The sequence below is a fragment of the Melospiza georgiana genome, chromosome 1 (assembly GCF_028018845.1).
Source record: "Melospiza georgiana isolate bMelGeo1 chromosome 1, bMelGeo1.pri, whole genome shotgun sequence".
In the NCBI taxonomy this organism is placed as follows: Eukaryota; Metazoa; Chordata; class Aves; order Passeriformes; family Passerellidae; genus Melospiza; species Melospiza georgiana.
The window spans coordinates 88,887,070-88,907,604 of NC_080430.1; the positions used below are offsets into that span (position 1 = coordinate 88,887,070).

At 37.7% G+C, this 20,535-nt stretch overlaps 1 protein-coding gene across 1 annotated transcript in view; it reads right to left on the reverse strand.

The window, feature by feature from the left end:
* GALNT1 (polypeptide N-acetylgalactosaminyltransferase 1) overlaps window positions 1–20,535 on the reverse strand; it is an 87,057-nt gene that overhangs the window by 51,559 nt on the left and 14,963 nt on the right. The window contains exon 2 of the mRNA XM_058022422.1: window positions 10,399–10,574. The gene's annotated coding sequence lies outside the window, so the exon portion shown is untranslated. The remainder of the gene's footprint in view (window positions 1–10,398; window positions 10,575–20,535) is intronic.

Genomic DNA, 20,535 nt, shown 5'->3' on the forward strand with positions numbered 1-20,535 from the left:
GTCTGTGTTTATACCAGTGATCAGTCTTCAATACGACTTTGTGGCAGACTTGACAAAGGATTTCATTGCTGTTACTCAGCTAAATCAGGATTCTACACTGGATGCAGCACGTAACCAGACAAAGCTGATGTAAAGTTTGTTTTCCAGAATTTCAAATATGAACAAACAGAAGCTGGCACAAAATAAGGGCTCATCAAAATCCTGACACAACATTTACTATGTTTAAGCTATTAATATCAATTTATACCAAATGGAAAATGATTAACTGAACAGCATCTAAGGAAAGATTGACGGCCTACACAAAACTGAATTTTCAGCTTCTCAGTCTACTTAGTAGCGAAGGAGAAAAACTGGCATACTGTAAGGTAACATATCAGGCATGCGTATGGATTTTTGAGCAAATTTCTAAAAAATTGAGCCAATACAAATTGTAGTGAGCATTGTCTACAGCTCTGTATCTCTGAACTATTAGTGAGTCCAATCCCATTGGTTACATTCATATTTGAAACCAGAAGTGATGCCAACACTACAATCAGGTTCCAGAATTACTTTTACTGCTGTGCTGATGTGTTTTGTTTTGGTTTTTTTTTTTTTTTTCTTTTTTACTGGCCCGTGCTCCAAATTGGTTGTGGTGCATGTTTGCAGAGAGCTCATTACCATCAGAACATCAGTAAACAGGCTGATTTGAGGATAAACAAAGCCCTACCTTTCAATGCTATGAAAGCAAGTGATAAAAAACCATTTAAATTAGGTCAGCCCATCGCCTGTGGAAAACAGATTATTCTTCATCTTTTTCACAGTAACACAAATGCATCCAGTAAATTTCAACAGGCTAAAGAGTTTTAGGATGCCAGTAGTCTTCTTGTCAGAAGTTAATATAAGAGAAGAATATTTCATGGGGCTATGCTCATTTGATGGATTTTGAAAGGTTTTATTATTCATCTGTTCAGTACAATTCAGCAAGAAAGTTCTGAGGACGTGATGAGAGAAAGCAGATCATACTAGTCTGAAAACAATTCATTAAAAGCAAACCTGCACTTCAGAAAAATCTGAGAAATGTAGGTCAGCACAATAAATTTCTATTCTTCTCTCTCTGAGTAGGAAGACTACACTTTTAGTTCATCAGAAGCAACTTTTTAATTCATAAGTCAATTTTTTAATTGACCATTTGAAAAAAATATAATTATGTTTCTAAAAATGGTGGGCCTTGGAATAAAGGCAGAATAACAAACATAGAAGTGGCTGACTACAGCTGAAAAACAAGGATGAACTTCATACACAAAGGCAGAAGATATTGGTTCATGCTTCCTTTCCAACAAATTAACAGAATGCATTATACTTACAAAAGTAGAAGCTCTTGTGAGGTTAAAATCTCTCATTACATAGAAAAGCAATACCAAAAATGGAACAACAGTGATGCACTCCAACTACAACTCTGTCAAACTGCTTACAACTGTATGGAACTACGTGACTGTGTACTTGAACCTCTGATTCTCCCTATTCAGAATCACAGGATCATAGAATATTTCAAGTAGGAAGGGACCTTCTTACTCAAGCAGTCTTTACTTAACCTTTAAACTTTTAAGATTAGCTCTAAATACTTCTACGTAGTAAGGAAACAACATTTCTGAATTGAAAAAAATGGCTTTTGTAAAGTTTGGCTTTTAAAACAAGTTCTTACAGTTAATGCAAAAAAGTTAATTGAAAATGCAATGTTATTTTGGTACCTATAATTTTCAGAAACAACTATAGTCACTGAACTTCTGAAAACAGTTTATAATTTCACAAATCGGTGCTTAATGGTTTCTCAAATGAGTTTGTAAAAATGCCAAATTCCCTCAATACAGCATTTTTAAGAATGGAACAAAAGATTATTTACACAACTGCTCAAATGAAAACCTTTGAAAACCCTTAAATCACATTTAGATTGACTTTATGAAAACCCTGTCTTGCTTGCAGGAAGAAACTGCAGTGGCAAAGGTTTCAAAGGACCAGAAGAACAATATTTTAATCAAATAATAAAAAAATCAAACCAATTCAATGCACAGATTTTGGATTTGCATGCTTTTATTCACAGCAATTTTTGCTATGCAAGAAAAGGAATAAATTGATCCAGGAGGGAGATGAAATATTCCCAATCAGAATATAACTGTAAATATTGCAAGAGCTCAAGAGGATAGCAAAACTTTGGAAATTAAGAACACAATAAAAGTACAAAGACTACTGCTGTCATATAACCAGCTGAGATTCACTAGATGTCTATTCTATGACTTTGAAGTAGATTTCAAATGTCTGAGGCAACAACTTCATTTCTGTTTTGTTCCACAGGTTGCATAAAAATTATCTAAAACCAGACATCTCATTCAGGGATTCTTCACATATTCCTATTTTCTTAACTGCTCTAAAATTTAAAATATACTTCTATTATGTCCAGTGAGAAATCAAATTACATTACTTAATATTGCCAATCTGATAACAAAAAAACAACTATAATCTTTATACAGAACTGCTTCAAATATTTGGAGCACATCATTAGCCCAGGTTAACTGCAACACATAAGAAAATGAATACACAGATATATAACACCCTGAAGCAAAGAGAAGTAGGTGTTTGCATGGCCATTAAGTTATTGGCTGTTATTACAGTCCTGGCAGGTAAGTTCAAATCACTGCTATTCAAATCTTTCCCTCTTAGACTGAACCACAGAACTGCCACTCAGGAGAGATGCAGAACAGGCAATCCTTTTTGGAAAGCAGATTTATAAGCCAAAAGACAGTTATTTCTTCTCCTGAAACAACTGCATCTTAAATTGGGTTACTGACACCTCAGATGCTCACAGAGAGTAAACATTCCTCTTCCAAACCATAGCTACTATGCATGCACACTCTGGGAGGGCTACTGAAGGTGCTTGACTAAGAGAAACACTCAGCTTGAGAATACAGGCAGTATTTTCATCACTGAGTATCAGAGGCAGCACAAAGACAATGAGCAATTCATGAGTGAAAAGCTTTTGTTGTTACCAGCAGCAAGAGATGATTTAAGCACTGAGCTCATAAAGCCTTGACATGCAATAATTAATGGCTGAAGATGCATCAGTAAGACCTATTTGAGCCTTCTGCTACCCTTCACAGCAGCCTGGAAGGCTGAAGTGGACTAGAACCACTGGAATAGTTTTTCTTTTTGGAAGACTCACGGATAGTGACCCAGCACTTAGCTTTTTCAGCACAGCAACACTCCTGCCAATCAGCATCCCAGAGCTATAAACTGACTCCAGTTTTTAATAACTCCCTGAAGAGCTGTGTTAGCTGGACTTTCAACCCCAACACTACAGGACTTTTGGAGAAAAATTGAGGTCACATCAACACAGGTGTTCTAGGTGAGGACCTCCATTTCCTCAAGAAAAACAATGTCATGTGAGGCACAGACTGTGCAAGTTTACCATTACTCAGAAGAAACAGCTTAAAACGAAGTAATTTTAGGCTCCCTGTTGGATCTAAATGGTCTTTTAAGAAATTAAAAGCTGAACTACCGAAAATTTATATTGCAGTGGAGTAGAGTCACAGTAGCAGAGATTGGGCTATTAGTACACTATTAGCTGTCTGCAAGAAAAGCTGTAAACACCTCCACAAGTTTCAGGCTCTCAGTCTTGTGACAGGATGTAACACAGTGTGAAGGCTTCAAGACAAAAGCAGCATCACCTGGCCTTACAAGGCATGGGTTCCCTAAGAAACAAAGCATGAAAGCAGTCAAGGATTTCTAATAATCAAAAATTCATACATTTCCAAAAATTATTTTAAATAACTTGGCAACTGTCAGTTGAGTTGTAAGTAGAATAAGCTACCTGATAGGACTTTTTTAAAAGTTAAACTTCTTTCTGAAAAAAATTTAATTTAGTATTGTGAGCAAGCTTCTTTTACACTAGATTAGACTATGTGGAAGTAAAACCACAGTAAGCTGTTTCATATTCTCAATGCTCATATTTTCCGTCTTCCTTTACCATGTTTCTGCACAGTTCAGAAAATCAAATTGACTTCCAAAATGTTTTAAAAGTTCAACCTCAAAATGTCCAACAAACTCAGAATTTACCAGCTGAGACAGAGCTAAAATGGATACTATACTTATCAATAGGTTGCTCTTCAAACAAATGTGTCAAATAATAGAATTTTCTGCAGATTTTATGATATTCAGTCTGCACATGTCAACACTCAAAAATGTCAGGCAGCATTTGCTTTTGAAGTATTTTGAGGAAATAAGCAAATTCTTCTCAAAAACAGTGATAAGCACAGACAAACGGGTCTCAAACTCTCTCTCTACTTTGCTATTAAGTTAGGAGAGAAGAAAACTAGAAACTCAGGAGTCAGTATGAAAGAATTACAAACTTCAAGGAGAAATCCTTCACTACTTGAAGGTCAGGTGAATTCACCATCACAAAACTAGCTACATATTTTTCACAGACAAAAACTGATACAGACTCTGAACAATCAAATGAATAAATCTTATACAAGATATCCATGACACCTTCCTTTTATGTTGTAAGAAATTATTAAATCTTTCATGCTAAGTCTCAAATGTTCAAAGATATCAAATCTCCATAAAGCTTCTGATTATTTTTAGGTATGTATCAAAGCCACAAGCTAGAGTGGAATAAAATTGTTCATTAATTCTTCAAACACTTTTAAAGATGGCAGAAAACAACATAGGAAAATAGTCATCATTAAGGATGAATCACCAATGGGCAAGAATTTGATTTAAAGAAAAGCAGAGTAAGCTAATTAGAGAAAAAAAATTATTATAGAGGAGACTTCTGGAAACATTGGGTAAATTGCAGTCAATAGATTCAATAATCCTTTTGTGAGTAAGTGCAGAAAACTCTAATCCTGAAAACTTTCTACTGTAGATGAAAAATCCAGCAGGGAAAATTGAAAAAATACCAAATAACTTTGAAGACCATTTTTTCTCTGCCTTCATCATATGTGAAAAATATATTTTAAATAGAGTTTTAGAAGAAAAACTTTGAAATAAGCACAGGTAAAGAAAAAATCATCATACATGCTGGGGCTATAGGGTGTTTATCATAGAGAAGGTGGCTGAATTCTGCCTAGAGTAACAGCAGAACTTGCTGAAAAATCAAATGCAGATATCAAGTTAAAAACTGCTGAAAGGATAACATGCATGACTAATGGTGAAGACTTGAAGAATTACAATATATAATTTGAAAACATGGGTGACAATCACTTAACACACAGTGGGTTCTATCACCACAAGTAAAATGAAGAATGATATTGCAAGTAGAATGAAGAAAGGCAAAGAATTCAAACAAGTTAACAAGTTTTATCTCCCATTCCTTTAAAAGTGCCACTGCAGATGGTTTAAAATAAAAATCAAAAAGTACCACACCTTGTCATGTCTAGGGAAACACCCAAATTCTAACCAAAATAAGCCTGCACTTTTGCAGGGCTAAACACTTTTTGAAATACAGAGAAAACATCAGATCTCCATCAACAAAAGTCTAGCAACAAAAACCCAAACAAAACAAACAAAAAAAACCCCATGTGCGTGTTTCTCTTTCTCTAGAAAGAAATGCCAGATTAGATATGGAGAAAAAAAAGAAAAGCTATCTCTGTCAAATTTTGGGATACAATAAAGTTTTGCAAAGCTTCCCCCAAAAACTTGTGCTCCTTTGGTTTATATCCATAGGCAAATAAAAAGTCTACCTAGAGAACAAAAAGGCAGTATTTATAGAGAAAGGCAATGTAGCTTTTAAGCACACAATCCCAGCTAAGCCTGTTCTCACATCACAAGGCTGTGTGCTCAGCAGGTAGCTTCTGCTGCTAACAACTGTTCTGTGCTTAATTAACACACAGTACTGCACTAAACATTAGATTCTTCACATCCATTCTTCCCTCTCCCTCTTAGACTCACTTGTTTTAGAGGCAGTTTTGCTTAATTCTGTCTTTTCAGAGATCACTGATAACAAAAATTTGACAAATCCCACACTTTTATATCCTTTGTTTTAATTGTTAATCCATGCAAATGTACACATGGTATAAAAAGAACAACTATGAGATTTTCTTCAACCATGAGATTCATCAATTTCTCCATGTAAAGTTTATTTCTAAAATAGGCAATATCCAAATTTTGAGTTGTACACTGAAGAGGGGAACAAGAAAAGAACTCTCAGATAAAAAGCTAAAAAGGCAGAACAATAAATGCAGAGTTCTGGAAATTCTTTAGAACTTGAGAATACTTTCAAGACTGGACAAGACAAGAAGAAATTGATAGGGAGAAGTTGCTACAATAGCTTTCAAGCAGACTTTTATTGCAATGGTTCTTCTTCAGGACTGAAGTCCTGGATCTTTGTCCGTGTGGAATCCTGGTCTTAAGCACTGGTACTGGTATCTCCACAGGAACTGAGCCTAAACTCTTGAATTCAGACTTCGGGTGAGCTTCAGAGGTTCATATCTGACATCACAAGAGAATTCACAGAAGTATCAGTACTTTTGAGCAAAGCCTTGCAAAGGGGCTGGTTTCACACTGAGACATTCTCACCACAGAGTTCTACCCTCCCTTTCCTTTTCAGTGCCTTTTTCCTTTGTTGCTCAGGCAAGCAAAGTATCCCTAACTCTGGCAGGGAGCAGCCATGACCAATTCAGGTCCCTGCAAGCAGATGCCCCCTCCCACCCCATTGCTCTTACACTGCATCTCCTAGTTTGCTGTCACACCAACAAAAATCAAGATAACAGGTAATGTAGAGACAGAACAGAAAATTATCTGCTACTGCTGGACTCAAAACTCCAAAAGAAGAGCAGGAGAAAGTGACAGAAGAACCCACCTAAGAAATATAATTCAGCACATATAATTCAAAAAGCCAGGGGCACACAGTATCCACCCATCCAATAAATCTGTATTTGTAATTGTAAAAGTGGATAAATATGGGCCAAATCACAGAGATTTTAATTGATCATGCACATACTTCTTCTCAGCTTTCAACTTAATTGAAAAATAAATATAAACTTTACATTCAAGGTCACATTTGGTCAAAAGCAGCACTATGGAAAAGAAACTGAGTTCCACAGAAATAGAAGTCCTATTTCATTAACAGCTTCAAAAATCCGCACTTTTTTTTTAAAAAAAAAGAACAAACTGATCATGCTTTGAGTTCATTTATGGGAGAAAACGCTAAAAAAGCAAAAATCAATAAAAGAAAAAAAGTAGTTTTTACTTCAGCCATGGAAATTATTTAAACAAGGTCATTTTCAAAAGAAAATGCTACATTTTCATTATTCTATAAGAAATGCTTTTTGAACGTTGCTGCATTTTATTTCTTGAATATTTCTTTTTCTTTCTTAAATATTCCTTAGAAAAAAAATGGCAATTCTCTCAGACATTAAACTTCAAGATTATACTCTTAAGCTAGAGATTCCAAAACATGTTTTTCATCTAGCCTAACTTGTATGTTTTCATCCTAGTTTGACAAATTTAAATAAAATAGCCATATTGTGATATGGAGAATACATCAGTAAGGTAAAGGAGCAAATAAAATTTAGAATTTTTTATTTGTTGTGCTGTACAGCAGTCCAGAGAAGTCTGAAGAGTGGGATATGCAATTTGAGGCAGAAAGATTATTTTGTGGAAGAGTTCATTGTTTCCCCAGTTACCTATAAGTGTGATGATAACAATTTTCTGCATAGTTGCATAGGGAAAAAAATCAGCAGAACATTCAGGAAGGCAGGTAGGCATCAGACTTCGGTGAAGCACTTCAATTTCTTCAATACTTTGGTGCTTATTACTTTGCTTTTTTTTTCCCCAGAAACTGTCAGGCACTTCATGAAAAAACAGCTAGTGTATTTAATTTGACATAAAATGATTTTTGAAGGTATAAAGCTTGTAGCAACTTGAGCTGTTTTACAATTCAAAATTAATTCCCGACTAGAAGCCAAGAGACAAACAGGTCACCATAAAAAAGGTCAATCTGTCAGACAATATTAAAGAAAGGAATGCGATGGAGCTGTTTTGGAAATTCAACTATATAATAATTGAAAATCACAGAATTTGAGAAATAAAATCACTGCTACAATTTAAATTAAATCAGAGATCAGATATTTTTTAAAACATCTTCTAAAATTCTGTGCTCCAAGACAATTGAAATTACTCTTCAATACCTTTCCCAAAATATTTTCACCTTCTTTGAAAGCTCTAGAATTTTTACAAGGAGAGATAGTAGAGATGCCTTAGAAGCCAGAGCATGGTTAAAGATTTATCAGCACACTATTACTGTCTAAGTAGCTGCTACTCCAACACACCAGCCTTCTGCTCTGCCAGCAAAAATCTACACAGCAACAAAGAAACTTAATCAGAGAACTGACACAGCTGAAAAAGAACCAAGAACAATTGTGTTTATTCAGCCACATTAGTCTCTCAGCACAGACTCAGACCAATCGGGTATTCTCTCCAAAAGAAGTTATTTCTACTCAAATCTGTGTTCTCACTAAACTCAACATTAGTCAGCAACCACAGAAGAGGTGATTGGGCCATCATGAAAAAAAATAGTGAAGATACCACTTGAGTGGCCAAAAGAAGTAAACCCAGAAGTAAAAAACTGCTCTACTGTTTTTTACCCTAGATTTTTTTTTTTCTTATCAGCCTCTACTACTAAAGAATATTAGGTAGTAATTTTGGATATACTTTTTCCTCTCCTCTAAACTGATACTTGTTCCAGTTATACTCATACATATATATATATTTATATATTCTGAAGGACTGAATTTAAGACTACATGTTAGATCTTTTGAAGTTGACTGGAAAAGGACCCACTCAAATATGAAACACACTTTTCCCATTTTACAATGCTGAACTCGAACCTCAGAACTGGACCCAAAGAGTCCTTCAAAACTCAATCTGTAAAAACTAATCTATGAAAACTACTAATAGATTTCAGGAAAGAAAAAAATCAGGACGAAAAATTAGCACGAAATGTCAATTCCAGTGACTCCAAGTGCAGGACACCATTTAACACGCTTAATACAACTGCACTGGTTCAACTTTTCTGCCAAAGGAAGTGGACCTGTCACAGTACATCTTTGCCTGTCCATCCCACTAAACTTTGGCTTTCCATCTTGCTTCAATCAAGCTTTAAAAAAGCGTAGGAGAGGCACACAGAGAGGAGGCTTCAGGAGTGCTCAGTTGTTAAACACCTCACTGCACAGCCAATGACTACACAGTGGTGGTTTAATAAATCATCTCTTGTCTGACAAGGATGCTTTAAGGGGACTGTGTTTGTTGTAGAAACACAGAAAATAAAACTCAGGCTTTCTTAGGTCATCTGGATGGAAAGTGGATCTGAATTTCAGTTCACTGGACTAAATAACTCTTTTCAAGATATTCTGAGAGGGTAAAGGTGAATTTAGAAAAACTAATAATGAGGTCCTTTATCCACTTGGACACTGTGCTTCCCAATACTCAGAGAAAACCACAGGAACAGTTTAATTAGGTCTGCACTAACTTGTTTAATAGCTGCAGACAACTGAACTGGTGGAACAGGATACAGAAGGAACAGTAAAATATGGAATATGCATGCAGACTATTGACCCTGGCTGGGCTCCAGGTGCCCAAAGTCACTGTCCCATCCTTCCTCAGCTGGACAAGGGAAAGAAAATATGACACAGGGTTTGTGAGTCAAGATAAGGGCAGGGAGAAATCTCTCACTATCACAGGCCAAACAGGTTCAAGATGGGGAAATCAGTTCAGTTTATTACCAATCAAATCAGACTAGGATAAGAAATAAAACCAAATCTTTAAAAAACTTTCCTCATGCCCCTCCCAGCTTCCCAGGCTCAACTTCTCTCCCAGTCTTCTTAACCTTCTCCTCCCCCTAGCAGCACAGGGGAACAGGGAATGAGGGTTAAAATCAGTTCATCACATCCTGGCTCTGCCTCTCCTTCCTCCACAGAGGGAGGATTACTCACACTTCTCCCCTGCTCCCACAGGAAGCAGCCCTTGACAAACTTCTCCAACCTGAGTCCTTCCCATGAGCTGCAGTTCTTCATGAACTGCTTCCATAGGGTGCAGCCCTTCAGGAACACTGCTCCAGCATGGGTTTCCTGCGCAGTACCCCAGAAACTCCACCTCTGTCAGTGATGGGCTCAGCCTTGGCCAGTGGCAGGTCCCTCTGGGAGATAACTGCCATTGGTTCCACTGGACACAGGGGAAGTTTCTAGCAGCTTCCCAGAGAAGATGCCTCTAAGTAAGTCACTGGCAAAACCCTGCCACACAAGCCCAGTGCAATCCAGTGACAAAGCACACGTGCAGTCACGGTGGTCCCTTTGTTCTGAAACACACCCAAAGCAGACAGACCTGACCAAAGCACCAAAAAACTCCTGGAACACATTTTGTACTCACCTCCTCTGCAGGTTTACAGCCATCTGGATGGTCCAGCAGCACTGGTGGCAAAATCCTGACCCATTGCTGCAGAGCACCTGTAGCAGGAACCGTACAGCAACAGACTGGCCTAGGCCATTCCAACATGGACGTAGGAAGCAAAAGAGGTATTCCACCAGAAAGGTCTTAAGGCTGTCCTAGAGGAAAAACAGAAAGTTCCTAGCTCAGTTCTGGCAGAGCTTGAGGTGCAAGGGGAAGAAAGTTTCCCATTTAAGATTTCAAAATCTAAAATCCCATGCAAGGGAGAAGGAGTCAAAGACTGTTTCTAAAAAGAGGCAGTGAACTGTGCTTGTGAGGAAAACAACATATGCAGAGAAGAGTGGAGAGGTGGAACAAGTCATCAACATTTTTTAGCCTTCCAGATGATATGATTTAAGTGGGAGGACTGCCTGTCCTCCCAAATAAGCTGTTATCTATTTTTGAGTTCTATATATGTCGTTCTCTATCCAATCATGAATACTTAGCACAACAAACTATGAATTGTTCTCAATAAGGCAAGAAAACAGCCTCCTCAAAAACAGCACACATTCACATGAGCAGCTCCCCAGATGATCACTCTTTTGGACAAAATCTTCCTATACATATTCTAGTTTATAGATGTAGGGGTTTTTACATTCTTTCATCTCTCGCCCACAAGTTAAACATTAGCATTTATAATGACAGCTTTTGGGAAAAAAAAGGTGTTATTACAGTAACACAGATTTGACGCTTAAGAAGCAACGTTTTTTCACTTCTAGAAAAAAAAAGTGACACCTGAAAAATGATGTCTGAGCCTTTCCAAGTCTTTTCCATTAAAACTGTAGCAATAGTGAATGAATTCCTTCAAATCTCTGTCTTTGCCCAGTTAACACAGCAATGTCTGAAGGAAATTCTAAACAGCTGAAATCTGAAGAATGTGTCTTAACATTCAAGAGAGATTTGTTCAATTTTTAATGCAATTGAAATTTGTCTACACTTGGGTAATATTTACCATACATTATTCAAGCTTGTATCTTGCACTTGCCATATTATATCTGAACATATTGAGCTAGTCAAGTTTCTTGCTCTGCATGTTTAAACTGTTACCTCTAGGTATCTATCCAGGTGAAAAACTTTGTACAAAGGAGGGAAAAAAAAAATTGCTGATACTATGGTAACACAACAGTACGGAGAAAGGGTAAAGAAGGTTAAGACTGGCAGTGATAGAAAAAGTGTTTGTCAACCACTTAATTATTAATTATTACCCCAATACTGAAGCAAATAAAATTAGTGTAATACTTGGTAGTTTCCTTTTTTTTTGCATACCAAAGTAGAAGGGGAAAATGTCTTGGCTTAAAGTCTGAATATTAATAGAACTGGCTAAAGAGCTCCTTGAAATGATACCAATTTGTACCAAATCTGAAAAAAACAGGGAAGTTTCAAGGGCCCAAAAAAAATGATCCAAGATACATCCAGCAGGAAACCTAACATAAATAATGTTTGTTTATTTTCTGAACATGTTAATATAATAGATTGTGACATCATGCTGAAGAGACCCAGCCTCCTTTATCAAAACCAATTAGCTGTTGCCTTCAAGAGGTTAAACAGATTTCCAAGATATATCTGACTAGACTCTACACACTGCAGTGTAGCATGCAATACACCCACACACAAAAAAAAAAAAAAAAGAATGTTGCTTATGTTAAATTAGCCTTTTGTGTAGCACTTTTCTTCACTAAAACACAGGTGTCTTACAGAGGTGGGTGGAGAACATGATCCATTTTTACTGATGAGGAAACAGGTCTGTTCCTGGCCAAGTGGCTGGCAAGTCTGGGAGCTAATTTCTTCTACCTGCTCTAAAGTTTAAACTGAAGTATCTCTCTCTACATCTGCCTGGTTGGATGAAGAGCCTTACTTTAGTGATTTTGCTAATTTATATATTTTTTCAAAGGATCCTAAGATTCTTTGCTCAGTGCTGTCCAGACCCTGAAGTAGCCCCTACAAAACACAAAACCAGAAGCCAAACAGTAAGAGGAGGACACACAGGGAATGGCCCATGTCGCCATTAGTAAGCAAGGCACAGCTGCCAAGGGAAGATGTTCACTTATTTGTAGTGAGCTTCCACACACTTAAAAGCTTATTATTTCCCTTGATCTTTTCTCTGGGTTACAAAAATGCCAATTCAATCATGCCTTATGCACACAGCACCTTTTCTAAATCATCAGTCATTACACTCCTGAGACAAATTAAGTGTGCCTACATCTTTCTTGAAGTACACTGGCCAAAACAGATACAGCACTTGAATTTCATAATATAGAACAAAGCAAAAGGTTCAACTCCACATCCTCCAGATTATACCACCAATTAGTCATGTCAATACATACACACAGTTCTTTGTCAACCATACTGCAGTGTCAGCTCTCATTTTATAATCCATGGTGAGGAATGGAGTGGCAGGAGAAACTTAACAGATGTTCTCCATATTTTATTTTGACCTAAATATAAAGCATTCAACTTATTATTCTAAAATAAATCCTCTTCTCCCAGGCCATCTTTCCAATATTTAAGATTTTTCTGAATTGCCATTCCACCTTTGTGTAACTGCATTTATTCCCAAACACATCTTTAGATTTCATAACCATACGCTAATTAGCCAGTATGAACAAGAACAGTTAACTGAAACAATTTTACAAAATCCCATACAATATGCTTTCCTTGCTACTAAAGAGAACTACTGAAAAACCTCTGGCTACTGTTAACCTAATGAGTTTACACAAATCCTAAAATAGCTTTTTTTATCTAGGCCGTATTTCCTTAGTTTGCTCTGTAAGAGTATCACAGTATCAGAAAGCTTGTGGCTTTCTCCAGTCCACAAGCTTCCTGTTAGAGAGGATATTACATGGCCTTCATTATGCATTTCTGATCTTCTCAGAATCATAACATGGTTTGGATTGGAAGGAAACTTAAAGACCATCCAGTTCCAGCCCCCTACCACAGGAAGGGACACCTTCCACCACAACGGGTTGCTGAAGCCCCATCCAATCTGGCTGTGAATACTTCCAGGGACTGAGCATCCATAACATCTCCATAACATCCATAACCTATTCTCATGCCTCACCACCCTCACAATAAAGTTCTTTTTATACCTAATCTGTATCTACCCTCTTTCAGTTTAAAGCAGTTACCCATTGTCCCATAATTATGTGTCCTTGTAAAAATCCCCTCCCCAACTCTCTTTTAGCCTGCTTTAGGTAGCGGAAGGTCTAAGGTCTCCCTGGAGCCCTCTCTCCTCCAGGCAGAAATCTCTCAGCCTGTCTGCACAGGAGATGTGCTCCAGCCCTCTGACCATCTTGGTGTCCCTGCTCTGGACTATCCAGCAGGTGCCCATGGTTTCTTTGCTGGAGGCCCAGAGCTGGGCACTGCACTGCAGCTGGGCTCTCACCAGAGCAGAGCAGAGCCCCCCACCCCTTGCCCTGCTGCCCACACTGCTTTGGATGCAGCCCAGGGCATGCTCATCCTTCTGGGCTGGGAGTGCACGTTGCTGGGTCATCTCGAGCTTCTCATCCACCAAAAAACCACTCCCCACCCAACCTGCAATTGTAGGCCAGGCCAATTCCCCATCCCCCCACTCCTGCTCACATACAGGGCAGGATGTTCTGTGGTATGGAACATCCCTTTGGCCAGTTTGGCTCAGCTGAACCAGCCATGCTCCCTCCCAGCTTTTTGCACACCCCCTCACCATGAAGAGCATGAGGCACTAAAAATTCCTGGCCTTGGAGTAAGTCCTACTTAGCAACAACTAAAACATCAGTGTGTTATCAACATAATTCTCATACTGAATCCAAAACGCAACTCTCTGCCAGCTACTAAGAAGAAAATAAATTCTATCACAGCCAAAACCAGGACATCAGTTAAAAATGAAGAAAGGTTTATTTGAAACTTATTTAAACCTAAACAAATTTTAGCCAGTCAATCTAAAATACTGACCAGATTCACAGCCACAATGTTTGTAGAGTGCAAAATATAACTCATATTCAAGCAAGTGGCTAAACTGAATAGTCTCAATATTTGCATTCCTATTATGCAGAGAACTTTCTTCTGATACATTTAATGTTTAAAACAGCAACAATCATGCAGGGCTATCTATGTCAAATGAAATAGCTATCCCTACTTGCCACACTCCACTTACCACTTTCACCTCTTCCTAAATAATACAGATTGACCGTATGATTTTTTTGGCCATGCATTACCTTTCTAGTCTGTGCAGTCAATTTCTTTTGTATTCAGTAAAACACTTCCCCACACATACAAAATCATGTATGTGCCATAAAATATGGAGCCAACCCCATTGCATCAACTTTTTTTTCTACAAACTCATTACAATGGTATGATCCCACACAAGGTCAGAAAAATCAGTGCTAGAGACTGAACAGAAAAGCATTACATTATTAGGGTGGCATTAAACTCTGAAGGAAACAGATTCGTAACACTGAGAAAACCACATCATCTTCCTGTTATTCCTGAAGTGACCAAAAATACATAAAAAACCCAGAGTACAACAAAACAACCACAATTTTGTTTCCTAAGTCTCCATGGTTTTATCTGATACAGAAAGACAGCAAAGGAGAAAAAAAATCATTTGACTAAATCTTTCTTAAGGGAGACAATTCAAAGATTTTTTTTTCTGCACTTTGTTTCAAAAAAAAAAAAAAATATTCATAGGCATCATTTATAACAGAAGCAGCAAAACCACAAAGACAGGTATTATGTTGAACAGCTGTTAAGTACACACTGCTATCATAGTACCTCACCAAAACTTAGGGAAAAACTGTCAAGGTAACAGAGGCTTTGATCAGACTGACATCTAAAATGCATGTCACTGCTTTTCTTGGCCTTCACTAACAAGTTGTTCACCAACCAAGCAATGATTCTGGCACACACAGCCATGCAAACAGTGCAGCAGCACCTTCTTCTCACAGGTCTCCTGCTGCCCATGGGGACAGGGACTCAAAGCAGCACAAGCCAACACAAGCAGTATGTGAAAGGGAGCAAAAGTGGTTGAACCCACAGAGGTATTTTGAAGTAAATATGATTTTTAGAAGTCAACTGTAAATAACACCCCAACTGTAAAATACACCCCAACCAAATCAAGACTACTGAAAAGCTCTATTTCATGTTGCTTGAGAGCACTACACTGCTGGAAAGCACCAGAAAAAAACCCAAAAACACAGGACAGTCTACTGCTCTCACCAGTGAAGTGTATACTGTCATATTCTGCATCACTACTAAATCCCTTTGGACTGTAAGAAATAGCTTTTTCATATTATGAACTACCTACACAGAATTGTTCAATTCACCCAAAAAAATAAAATAAAATAATAGAGAAAAAGCTATCTTTCATAACCTCACAACTGCTCTCCAAAAAGACAAAACCCCAAATTATTCAAAAATCAGGAGAAGCACTGCAGGTTTGTAAAGATGATATAAATCTTTCTAAAATATCATGATTCAAAAACATTAGTAAGGCAATCAGCAAAACCAGTTTATTTTGATAGCATTAACTTACATCAGCTTTAAGTAGGAGCACAGAGCATCAATCCAGACATGCTTGCCTCCAGTGGGACTATCAACAAAGAGTTGTGTGTTGACTGCTGCGAGCTGGCAGACACCCTCTGCACCTTCTCTTCAGCCACCAGGAAACACTACCCTCATTGTTCCACAAGCATGCAAAGCAACCAGCACTGGTGTGTATGGAGGATGTGAGCCACAGTGACAAATGCATCAGACTCCTCTCAGCCCCTTCAGCTGACAAAACATTCACTATGAAGGAATCCAGAAGCCAAAAAAAAAATTAATGTTTGTGTCAACTAAAGTGTTTTGTTTGCATTTGTTTGTTTATAAAGAGTGGGTAGCGTAGTTTTCCAGTAATGTTTCCATTGTAATAGGCTATGAAAACAAAGACTGAGCTGTACTTTGCTCTAAAAATTCCACTTTCCTATCCAATTTCAAATGCAGTCTTGTCCTCTCACACTTGCTGGGAAGAGCTCAGGTGGGCCCAGCAGCAGATGCACATCCCTGCCACTGCAGACAAGACATTTCCTGTGCAAAGAGCACTGACTCTGGACCTCACACACAACTCTTCACCACAAGCTACACGAAGCTCAGGAGACATCAGATGGTTATCACTCACTCTAACAGATAAGTCATCTCCCCAAAAAACACCAGCATGGCAGCAGCCTCAGACCCAGCAGCAGCCAGGCAGGATCACCAGCCCATCCAGGGCTCAAACCAGCAATAACCCCAGCTACACATATCTGTGTGCATAGCCATGTATACAACGTTAATTTCTTCACTTAGTTCTTACAAATGTAGCTCAGTTTCCATTTTCAGAATACTGCTCTTTGCTAGAAAAAGTGTACATAATATTAACCCTGGCAAATGCATTAACAAGGGCCTCTTCAGCTGAGAAAGACGGGGCTTTAACATTTTCTAGTCTTCCCCAACTCATGAGAAAAGACCAAAAGTTTCCAGACCTACTGAGTAAAAACATCCTATTTAATAATGAATGCAAAATAGCTAAATACATAACTACATTAAAATCAATGACAGCTGCCCTCATAAATTTTACATTCTGTAAAATTGCATGCCCTATGATCAATGTTTTTTTCAACAGCATGCAGAGGGCTTCAGGAGAGTTGCCTGCTTTATTCTAGATTTAATATTCAAATGAATAATCTGTAACCTCCCTTTCTCTGATCTGATGCAAACACCCAGACAGTAGTAAAGCTTACAGGTGTAGATGGCACAGGAGAACATTTTAAGGGAAAAAAATGTATATGAGTTATTCCCATACCCATTTTATTAATTTCCACTGATAATTACTAATGGAACTACAGAGTGAAATAACTGCAAGTACTTCCCATTACCTCAGAGATGATCAGAGGGATCCAAAGGTACAGGTATATATTCAAATATACAGCCTTAATGGTGCTTAAAGGACTACAACCTCTGCCTTCCATGGGCCAAGAAATCAGTTCTCAAGTGTTAACAACTGCAGGATAATAAAGTTACAGCAACTCTATCCTATATGCAGAGAAAGAGAACTGAATTGTTCTACTTCTAATCAAAGGCTTAGATTTTTTGAGTTCACACACACAGAGTGTTATAGCAGGAATGATAGCACATTACTTAAGAGTGAGAAAAGTGGGAGGGGGAAGTAACCAAGCAAGATCCTAAGACTTGCCATTCACAAGAGGCAGTACTTGAAATAAATCATCCAGTAAATTTGCAAAAGCAAATGTCACATTTACACAATGCTTCTCAACATTTACAAAGGGCATCAATGATATTAATATTTTCTCACAAAGATAATAAACAAAGTGCTAAATGGTAGAAAAATCTCCAAAGTAAAACCACTGCTCCACACAACTAATTATGTCTCTTTGGACACTGAGAAATCATTCCTTGCAGCTCTCTGGCATGAGACAGGCCACTGTCTATTCAGCTCTATAGCTTCATTGCGAAAGAAATATAAATATTGGAGTTCTAAATTAAATCATTTGTGGCTGTACACAAAGCTAAAAAAAGGCTATTTATATATTTACCAACTTAGGAACCAAATGAAACTATAAAAAACCCCTCACAAATCTAACAGGAAGTAGTTTCTTGCACTATGTAATTAGCACTTGTTAATCAAAGAGGAAAATGAGAAAATTGTATTCTTGTCCACAAGCTTTTACTAAGTCTAAATTATCACACATTACAATATTAGCCTCCAGTACGTAATTGAAATCTTAGAGACAGCTGTTTAAGAGGTGAACAAGCACATCATAACTCCAAAGTCCAAAATAACACATTGCTTATTAGGAGGACTTTAACTCAGGGAACAGATAAGTTTACAGTACACAAGAGTAAACCTTTAGAAAAAAAGTTACCCTAGGGCACAGAAGCAGTACAGACAACCTCCCCTAGGAAAAAAAAAAAAAAAAAGTCTGGCCTAGGGACTCAGTCCTTTGAAAATATTAATGTTCTATTTAAAAACAAAATTTTGTGGTGAGGGAAATAAATAGTGAAGAGGGAATGGTTTTCTGCCTTCTGCCAGATTTAAAGCTTTTCAGTAAGACTGTCTGTCAGTGTCAACAGGAGAAAACATACCCAAACCAACAAACTGCTTGGCTGAGCATATGTCTTCATGCACAAATATGAACCCTCCCACAGAAATTCTAGTTTCAGATATATGCATCTGCCTCCAGGCAAAGCTCTGCTGCTTGCAACAGTATCTGAAATTTGGCTGAGCTGACAAATGACTATCATTTCTCACTTGCAAGAGTAGCAAGATCACTTTACACAACAGCAGCGACAAAATATTCCATTTTTCTAAGAAAAATAAAGCAGGCAAACTTTTTCTGGCTTCAGGTGAGATAATGGTCCCTAATTGAGGAAGTTTTGTTTACCATGGAGGAACACAGGAAGCATTACGTTATCAAGTTTCCAAAACAATGGATTCAGTTAGCAATACAGATCCCAATTTTTTTCTTGTCCCTTTTTTGTAAAGACAGTAACTACTTTCAGGTAGTTGAAACAGCATTCTGAGAGCCATTAACACTGTCAAAACAAGGATGAGGAAACTGCGACAATAACCCAATGAATTAGCTCTTCTAAAAAAAGCACTGCTGTTTTAATGCAGCCTTTGGCAATGCAGCAATCCAGCCCACAGTTTCCCAAATCATGCTGCAAACCTTCAGGTTTCTTCCTAGAAATATCCCATTTCATTTGATTTACTAATTGCTGAGTCAGTCAGCTGTTTGCAGCATCTTTCTTTTTACAAACACAAACCCAAAAGATATTTCAGTATGCAGGAAACAAGGTATGCAGTTTAATATACATCATGCTTAAAAAGAAGTGGGGAAAAAAAATGTCAAGAAAGCTGAAAATCAGCACTGCAGCTCAAGGACTGCATAATGACACCCCTAGTCCCTAAGCATTTGCTCTATCCCCACACTCCTTTCTGACAACATCACAGTCACAGATTCAGAGCTAATTCAGCACAGAAATAAACTGCAATCGAGAAATTTTTGCAACCTATTTCACAATACCTGCCTAAGCAAGGGAAGGAATGCCCAGGAAAAGACTTTACTTCAGCAGCAGAGGCAGACACATGATGCTAACAATGTAATGTTTAAATTTTGAGAGTTGCCACTTTCCTTACTCTAAATCTCAACATGTCTATTATGTGGTAATTCTATTTTGTCCAACTCTGTGGTGTTTTTCAGTTATTCTTTATCAGTTTTCCACCTCAATTTTACCAGCTCCTGAGCAGCTGGGCCACAAACATTGTTAATTACATCATAACATCATGAGGAAAGGATTATTAATCTGATATTTGGCAGAATGCTTCAGGGAATGAGAAACTTTCATTACTGGAAATTTCCACCAGTTATTCAGATATTAATTTGACCATTTAGCATTTTCAATACCTGGAAAAACATGACTTGCTTCCCTTAACACCTGATTCAAGATTGAGGAATAATTCTTGCTTGAATATTCCAGAAAGAGATGAAACAGGAATCTTGTATATAGAGGCTCATCCTAGTATACATCATAATCTAGGTAGCAATATGAAAACAAGCAGAATGTTGAAGTTTCTAATCAGCCCCTAAAAACAAAATTACTTAAGACAGATTAGTGCAACAAGCAGGCTAGGTACCTACTATGCTGACGGAGAGTCAGGATATTGAGAAATATCACTTACAGAAGAATAAAATCAGAACTTTTTATTTTATGAGTGGATCTGCTATGCTAGAGAACATTTCAGCATGCATCAAAATGAAAGAAGGCACCTTTTAAAAATACAATTAAATGAAAAGCAATAAAAAAATTATCATACTACTTTTGTTCAGTCAACACTGAATTTCTATGGACACATGGGAAAAAATTTTGGAAGCACTACACTGTCTTAAACTACTTATCCCAAAATGATTAACTTTCATGCAGCAAAGCAAGCAGGGAGCTCTCAATACTTCTGCCAACCTCATGACAGACCACAGCAAAGCCTCCCCACTCATTCAGCTCTCAGCTCAACTGTTTGACAGTGTTATATGCTTTGCAAATGACTCCTCAACATTGGCTCAGGTGGAAAGT